A 9,160-nucleotide genomic window follows, 5' to 3' on the forward strand; every position below is an offset into this window, starting at 1 on the left:
TTAAAGCTTAAGACGTCCCGGAAAATTTTGATCCGGGGGGAGAGAAGCCCCTAAGCAGATGGTTTGTAAACACCACGACTTCTCCTTCATCGGGTTGAGGAGCGTTTTCTCCTTGAGGAGCTCGCCAGCCAATCACCTCTTGAGCAGGTAGAAACACTTGCTCTTTATAATCATTGAGCACAAGTTGGGAAACCTGGGAGCTCACCCAGTTGCAAATTATGGTTTTTGCCATGATGAGCCACCTAAATAAGGCTGAGAACTGCAGAAGTATGAATGACGGGTCATATATGAAACGACAACTCGCCCGGTGAATTATGAGATAAGAAGGCAGTGCACTAGCAGCTATGGTTAAAGATAAGACGGCATGATTGTTAATAATGGGTGAGTCGCCTAAGAGGTAAGCCAGGTTAACAACAAAGTAATTTTTTTAACTGGTGAACTACAATTACAATGATAAGCCAGCAAAACTTGAAGGCGTCTTATTTCAAATTGGGGATTGCTAGTTTTCTACTAAGTGTTGAATACACAAGTTTCTATCGGAGCGCCTACAATTATGGATCTACAAAAGGTTCAAAAAAGAAAGGTAATCGCTAAACCTAAGGCGAGCACTGGAAATAACCGCTAGTCTGATCGTGAGTTCTAAAGAAGACTTAAGGTTCCCAGATGCAAAAGTGGTGTTATAGCTAGCACCGCTACAATTTGGTGAAAGGCCTAGGGGAAATACTAGATCTAAATAAGCAATAATAGAGGAACACGGACGAACTCCGACGAACACCAATGAACTGCAAAGAAGTAATGTAGATCTGGAGGTGGGGGTTCGAGTACCTGGATGAAGCAACGGACGCAGAGATGTTTGACCAAGCTCTGGCAAAGACTGGATGGCGACGCGGTCCTGGACGAGCTGGCCTGCGGCGGACGAGTTGGGACGGCGGCGGTCCAAAGCGGGAGAGTTTGGGCTTGAAGAAGAAGAAGCAAGGGGGACGAGGTAAAAGTGAAAAGAAGGGCCCCTCATGTATATTTATAAGACAAAGAGATAAGAATAAATGGCAGGCGCCAAAATCGAGGGGGCACAATAATTGTTGGAGCAAGGGACGCCTCGGTCTTCGGGATAGATGGATATGCATAAAGATTCATTGTGATGTCATCATGGATTTCCCAGGTTTTGGAAAATGATATCATCAATGAGAAGATGTGAAAAATAACAAGTCTGGAAGTATCATAAGCCGGAATTTTTATGACACGGAGAAGATGCGGGTATAACCAGAAGATAAGCCGCCAGATGATAAGATTGAATATTGACCTGAATGGATTCAAGTCAATCTGGGGGCTAATGTTGGGGATATAACCCCACGTATGACCCGCCTTATTGGGCCGGGTCATCCAGGTGGCGGCTGATGAACGAGACTTAAGATGGGTCGTGGCGTTCAGGTGCAAGACTAGCAAGGCGGCTCACAAAGTGGGCCGACTCGGGGTCCAGTATCCGAAGATGGCGGTTCATGGTCTAGAAGCACAAGTCGCCTGATGTTTCCTTGCTTACGGGACAAGACAAGTCAAAGACATATTGGGTCACGGATCATAGTAGGATCCGGACTCTTGTAAGCCCAAGGCCTCAACCTGTATATAAAGGCGAGTCCATGAGGCAGATAGGACTAAGCTACAATTGATCGATAGCTAAGTCAAGCGAATCCGCTCCCTTGTAATCGATCCTCAAGCAATAAGCAACAAGCAGGAAGTAGGCTATTACCTCGATCGTAAGGGGCCGAACCTGATCAACCTCGACAAACTAACCGCCCCGTTGCGATGACCCCATGACTAAGTCCTCACACTAGAACATCTGCCGTGACAAAACCACGGCAGTTATCAAATAGATTAGTCAAGGGTGGCTACTGATGCAGCATGCTACCCACATCGCATGGAGCTTCGCCATGACGCTAATGCTAGTACATATCTTGCCATGTTTATCGCATGGACTCCTGGCAGGAATGATCAACCCCACCATTGGTCCGTCGGTCAATGCCACAACCGTTGTTAACGAGGACGCCTTCGTCAAATCTCCTATAATAGTTTATATTTACAGCGCAAATAGTTTATATTTACGGCGCAAAAAAAATCTCCTATAATAGTTTATATTTACGGCGCAAATATCTGGGAAACATCAGCTCGGGGAGGGCGAACGAGTCATCACCCAGGATGGGTAGTATTGAGCGAACAAATTCGTTCACTAACAAAGAAGAGATCTTCTCCCCTGCCTCAAGGGCTAGACAGAGTAGCCAGCACCCGCGCGCCACCCCTTTGTCTGGTTGACCGGTCCACGTTGACCATTGACTTTTCAAGAAAAAAAGCTTAAAAAAGGAATTGAAAAAAGTACACAAAAAACAAAGAAGTTCATCCAATTCAAAGAAAGATTGCAATTTTGAAAACAAAAGGAATTTTTTTTGAAGTAAAAAAATTCAAAGATTTAAAAAAAGTTCATTGATTTTGGGAAAACAAATGTTCACGAATTTGAAAAATATTAATGGATTATTAAAACAAGTAGGTGGGTTTGGAAAAAGTTCACCAATGTTTGAAATTTTTTTGACAAATTTGGGAAAAGATCATGGATTCGATAAAAGTTTGTGGTTTCTGAAAACAAAATCACAAATTTTCACAAAGTTCACCATTTAAAAAAATCATGTATTCGATTAAAAGTTCACAAGTTTGAAAAAAAATGTGTTTTGATAGAAAGGTTGGTGAATTCGAAAAAAGCACATGAATTTGAAAAAGCCCGCGCATATAGAAAATAAAAGAAAATTGAAAAACGAAAGAAAAAAGGAATACAAAAAAGAAATAAAAACAAAAAAACCAGCCCAGAAAACCATGAAAAACCTGGTTTGGAAGCTTCCAAAAACCTAGGAACATTCTGGAAGCTTCAGAAAACCGGGGGAAGAAACTTCCCTCTCTTGTCTCTTGCGCTAGAGCGCTTCGATGGGCCGGCCCATTAAGAATCATTGTGTGTGCTCATTTGCACGCTAGCCTATATCGGGCGCTTAAAGCGCCAAATAGGTGCCAGCCTAATAAAACTCTTCCAGAATCCTTGCTAAGACCCACCACGTCATCCTAGCAAGCCCAAAATGAAACATGAGTGTGCTAATGGAACGAACAAAAATAATGGGCCACAAAAACAAGCCCAACTCGAGGCTGGACGTTCCTGTGGACACTATCAGGCCTGAAAATCCCCTAAAATTCACAGAACAAAAATGTGGACGTCATGGGGAAAAAACTCATAAACACCATGTAAATTTTTTAACGGATAAACACCATGTAAATTTGTCAAAAACAACACAGAACCACCATATCAAACAAATAGAAAATCGCCATTATCATGTGAGGTGCATATAAAAAAGCGTTAAAACTACGTGCAAGCATGAAAGTTGTGATACAAAATAAAGTTGATATGATACATACAAAATAAAAATTGCCATGATCTATACAAAATAAAACTGTAATGAAACGTAAAACCCAAGAATTTTCGTATATGTAAATGTATATACATATATAAAAATGTATCACACAAAATTAAAGTTACCATGAGGTGCACAGTAGAAAAGCCATCACCTATACAACGGAACTGCCCTAAAAAAAGTAAACCCCAGGAAATTCAAAAAATATCACCCAATTAAACATGTCATGATATGTACGCTAAAATTTTCCATGGCATATACAATGAAACTTCCATAGAAAGTAAAAACACAAGAAATTTGTAGATACAACACAAACATTAATGTTGCCATAAAATAAGCATTTAAACTGTCATGATCTATACAACAAAACTACGGTGATTTTTTTTCTTCTAAATTTGCCATGTGATTTGTACAAAGAAATAAAAGAAATCCATATTGTACAAAACACATTTTCTTCTCTACAAGATGTGCCATGTGATCAGTGCAAGCATCTTAAACAACTTGGCATGTTGAACAGAACAAAAAAAACTCATAATCTGCCATGCGACTAATACAATTCTCTAATTTTTTTGAAAAGATGTGTGAAAACAAAACTTATAAATTGCCTTATTGCATAGAACACACTTTTCCCCTGAGAATTTCCATTTGACCGGTCCAAACATTTTCATGATAAAGAATTTACCATGTATGTTAAACAGATTTGCCATGGTACAAAAAAAGACAAGTCAGTCGTGAAAACAAAAAGAAATTTCCATGGTCTGAATTAATGAAAATGCCATGAGCTAAGTAATAAAGTTGCCATGGTACCTACAATAAAAACTACCATCGTCTAAGTAATAAATTTGCCATGCTTTAATTAATAAAGTTGTCTCGCTCTACATTTTTCCCCATTTTTATGTGATTATTTTTCTCTAAGAATTGATACGTTATAATTTGTTTTCTAGATTGTCCATATGCATTTTAGAAAATGTAAAGTTGCCGCTGTGTGTAAAACAAAAGAAAGTTTGTCAACCTAAAAATAGCCATGGGACCAGGTACATAATTCCCCAAAACAAAAATGCCATGCTTTGTAGGAAATCATGGAAACATGGGAAAAATTGAAATTTTTGTTCTACATTTCATGGCAACTTTGGGAAAAACGTCGTTGCCATGCTACCTACAATAAAGCTACCATTGCCGAAATAATATATTTTCCATGCTCTAAGAAATAAAGTTGTTGTGTTCTAAAAATTTAAAATTCCATGGTACCTACAATAAGACTGAACTAATTTGCAATGATAAAAAATGCCATCGTCACTCCACAATTTTTTTTTGCCATATGTGCAATACAGACTTTTCCTAAAAGTGTTCAAGACTAATAATAACCATACCTTAAAACATTTTAGTTGGTGTAAAAAAACTACAATTTTTCATGCTTATAGATTAGTGAAACTAGACATCTAGGTAGACATGGCTCATAGTTTCCACATGCTTTACATTTAGCTAGCTATATTTGCCATGTGCCTTGCTAGTAACCATAGTGTTTCTACATTCGAGTTGATTAAACCGAATTGCCATGTGTTCAATTTTTTTTGCCATGCTAAATAAGAGAATTTTTTTTTGTATTTGTTCAACAAATTTTGCAATTACAATTTACATATAGTAATCTAGTTGTGAACAAAACTTTCCAATATTTCTACTGACAAAGGCAAAATTGGGAAACGTGATTTGTAAAAATGATGGCAAAAATTGTGAAAAATTGTCATGGTCTAAATAAGAAAAAAATCCATGGTCTAAAAATAAGAAAATTGCGATCACTTAAATAATAAAAATGTCATCCTCCAAATAATAAAATTGCGATGCTACCTACACTAAAACTACCAGGTCTAATTAACATAATTGCCAACGTTTTACATAAAAAAATGCCATAGTCCAATATAATAAAATGCCATGCTGCCAACACCTAACCTACCATGGCCTAATTGATAAAAAATGTCATGGTCTAATGAATAAAATTGCCATGCTAGCTTCATGTGAACATGGCAGGAAATAGGAATTTTCTTGTTTTCGTAAGAATGGTAAATATAGAGAAAACATAACAACTCGGTTTAAGAAGACTTTTGCAAGTGGCATTATACAAGGGACAAATGTTGTTTTGCACAGAAAAAGCAACTAAAAATATCCAATGGCAAAATTTGCAAGGGGAAAAATATTTGCTATGCATGGCAGAATGTATATAATGGCAAATTTTACAGGGACAAAACTTTGTTGTGCTACGAAATGAAGGACAATAACCTTCATTGTCATAATATAAAAATTAAACGAGAAAATTTTCCAAGATCCAAATAATAAAATTTCTGGAAACTACCTACACACCTAATCAGAATTTCTAATGTGAATTGCCATTCATGTACCATAATGTGAAAATATTGCCAACCATGTACACCTAAACAAGTTATGTTTGCTCATGTTTGAATGGAAATTGAGAGATACTCCTAATGAGAATTTGCCATGTCCAAGCTTCTGCAGAAACTACTTCCACACCTATTCTGAACATTGCCATGAGCCTATGCAAATTGTCTACAAAAATCTAACACCAAGCACACCACTATGTTCTCCAATGAGTACTGCTAGACCACCACCTTCTTCACAAACATCCACCAACAATTGCAGTACATAGAGTGGGTGTTCATACCAACCTCAGAAGGGGATTATAAGAAGAATGGTGTTGAAGTATGTATATACATGTTTCATGGTCAAGCGGGCATGGAACATAGCAGGCACAGGATTGCCAACTCATTGTCGGAGGCCGCCTCCATCGCCTGTTCATCGTTCGAGACCTCCGGGGAGCTGACCGGCAGGCCAGCCTCTATCCACCTCGCATGGCGGCCTTGCCAGTCGGCCGGAAGTGTGGTCAACTCGTGCTTCTACTCCGTCAAGAGGCTTCTACAACGCGCTAGAGCTCGCGGTCATGGTGGAGGTGGTGCACGGAGGAGGATGTGAAGTGGAACGGTGATGTGGTGCGGTTGTGCCGGGCATGGCCTTGTTTAAATAGCGGATACCGGCCAGGCCAAGCGGCGAGGTGTGTCAATGCCCACGCCGGAGTGAGTTTCTCGGCCAGGGTGCATGTTTAATGCCGGTAGGCGGACGGATGGGCCGCCTGTTTGAATGCGATAGATATTCGTCCGGTCCCGTCCCGTCCACTCATGTCGCTCTTTCATTGAACAGGCGTGGAGACCGGGCCGCGGTGTGGGCGGCGCTCTCGGCTGACGCGCCGCTTCAATGTCGGCACCAGTGTGAGGTCGCGTCCACTCTGGGCCGGCATGAATGCAGCACTGGCGCTCTTGTGCGGCATGAATGTGCGGCAACCGCTTCATGACTGAAGAGTTTTTTCGGGGTGGGTCCGGGGTGTTGAACGCGTGCGTGATACTGAATGGCTTGATGTGTCCGGACCGCTCGGTCCAGACGAATGTGAACGTTTTGAGATGCCCTTACTTCCCGCCTTGAACCTCTTCACCACTCCGCAACTACCGGAGCTCATATGTGATGGGACCAATAACTGAAATGCAAAACTCCCAAACCATCATGCGCGCGAAAGTATCACCGTGGTCATCGTCCACGTCCATATGTGCAATAGTAGTATTTGCTAGCAAATCTCAAGGGAAAAAATAGCGCGCTACAGCAAAATAGCACCGACCTCAAAATATGCTATTAGCGTGCTATATCGTGCTATTAGCGAGACGTTGTACACCGATATATTTAGCGAGACAATTCTCAATACGCTATAGCATGCTATTAGTGACGCTATAGCGTGCTATTTTTTTCAGTGGCAAATCGTAACCAAAACTAGAGCGCGAACCAGATTTTAGCACCGAAATGGCCGTTTCTTCCACTCAGCAAACAACTGCAACCACATAACACGGTCGAAAGCTGAGTTGCAGATCACACACACTACACACGCGCATGCATACATGCGTACTATCGGGCACTAGGACAAGTAGGCTACGTTACTCAGTCGTGGCCGTCGACACGGCCGCGGCCGGCGGCCGGGGTCAGCGACGCCCGCGTCGGCGGACACTCGATGCCTAGCGCCGGGGGCGGGCCGCAGACGCCGTGGATCGCGGAGTCGCACGTCCACTCGCGGACGCAGGCGAGCAGCTCGCAGCAGTAGTGGCTGACGAGGGAGCCCTTGCCGCCGGGGAAGAGCGCCTGGATGAGCTCCCCCGCGCACCACCTCGGCACACCGGTCACCGTCTTGTAGCAGTTCTCGGTGGCGAGGACGGCGGCGGCTCGCGGCGGAGGGCTCGGGACGCCGCCGGCGAGAGCCACGGCCAGGAGGAGGCACACGCACAGGCCGCGCACGCAGATCTGCCGGAGCGCCATTGCCGCAAAGGTGCTTGGTCTATTCGATTTGCAGCGTCGGGGGCGTTTTGGCATCGGTATATAGGAGGAGGGTGTAATGAACCTATTAAATTGGCGGCTTGTATTTCTGGAACCCTGTTTATGAGTTGCTTAATTTTCTTTTTGCGGGGAATGAGTTGCTTAATTTGACAAGCATCAATATCAATTGTTTTTGACAAGCATTGCCTAGATATTTAGTTTCATTATATATATATATATATATATATATATATATATATATATATATATATATATATATGTAGTTTCATTATCATATGGATATATATCATTTAATCTCACCATTTAATATGCCTTAGTTACATTATCATGCTTCTGTTTTTGAGATGCCGAAAGTTGAGATGCCTTATTTACATTTCTCACCTTGACTAAGAGCCGACCTTTACACCTCTCCGACTCTCTTCCACGTCGGCACCCTGACATCCCCACGTCGAATTTCATGTATTGTCGCCTTATAGACTCCCATCCATCCCACTGTCGCCACCCCCGTAAAATATATTCCTCGCCGCTATGACCCTGTCACCATCCAGATTGCCCTCCATGCCATTGCATGCCTATATCTTCTTATCATCATCACTACCTACTCCCCCCCCCCCCCAACCCACACACATTTTATTAAAGGGCAATTCCATTAATTTTGTGGTTTATGAGTTCACTCTTACTATGCAAATTGGCAGACGCTGCGCCGGCTGGTGGAGTGTGCCCCAGATCGTCCGCCTCCTTGGCTGTCGAATCGCACTTAAATCCAAGACCCGGGTCAATCGTCTCAACGTGGGACCCTCTCACTGTATTTTCTCCTACGTATCTAACATCATTGTTCCATTTTCCTCTCGTGATATCCTAAGCATTTCACACACACACACATGCGACAACAGAAATTAAATATTTGTACTATGTATCATGTATGCAACAAAGTATTCCTCCCGCCCGGAAATAACTGGCGCTCAGTCTCCTTGAGGTGGTGAGGCTAGAGTTTCTAGTCATGTGGCGAGATTTGGTATCAGATGCTTCAGATGTATGCGAGGGTTCAACGGCGATGACCGCGGCTCCAGGGCGCTGGTCCTTAGGGGCACGTGCACGAAGACTTCCCCGCTGTCATCGACAAGGCCAAGCCGACTCTGGCAGAGGAGTGGCGACAACAACGCGTTGGCGACTCGTTTTGGCGGCTGTAGTGGTCTTAGAATCTGAATGTAGTTTTTATTATATTTATGATGCTTTATACTTTCGGTGAACTTTTATAATAGATATGATTCTCTTCAAAAAAAATGCAGGTCATACAAAATTTTACCTAGTAATCTCGCATTCTTTTCACCGAGTAAAAG

The sequence above is a fragment of the Aegilops tauschii genome, chromosome 3, assembly GCF_002575655.3.
Source record: "Aegilops tauschii subsp. strangulata cultivar AL8/78 chromosome 3, Aet v6.0, whole genome shotgun sequence".
Taxonomy (NCBI): domain Eukaryota; kingdom Viridiplantae; phylum Streptophyta; class Magnoliopsida; order Poales; family Poaceae; genus Aegilops; species Aegilops tauschii.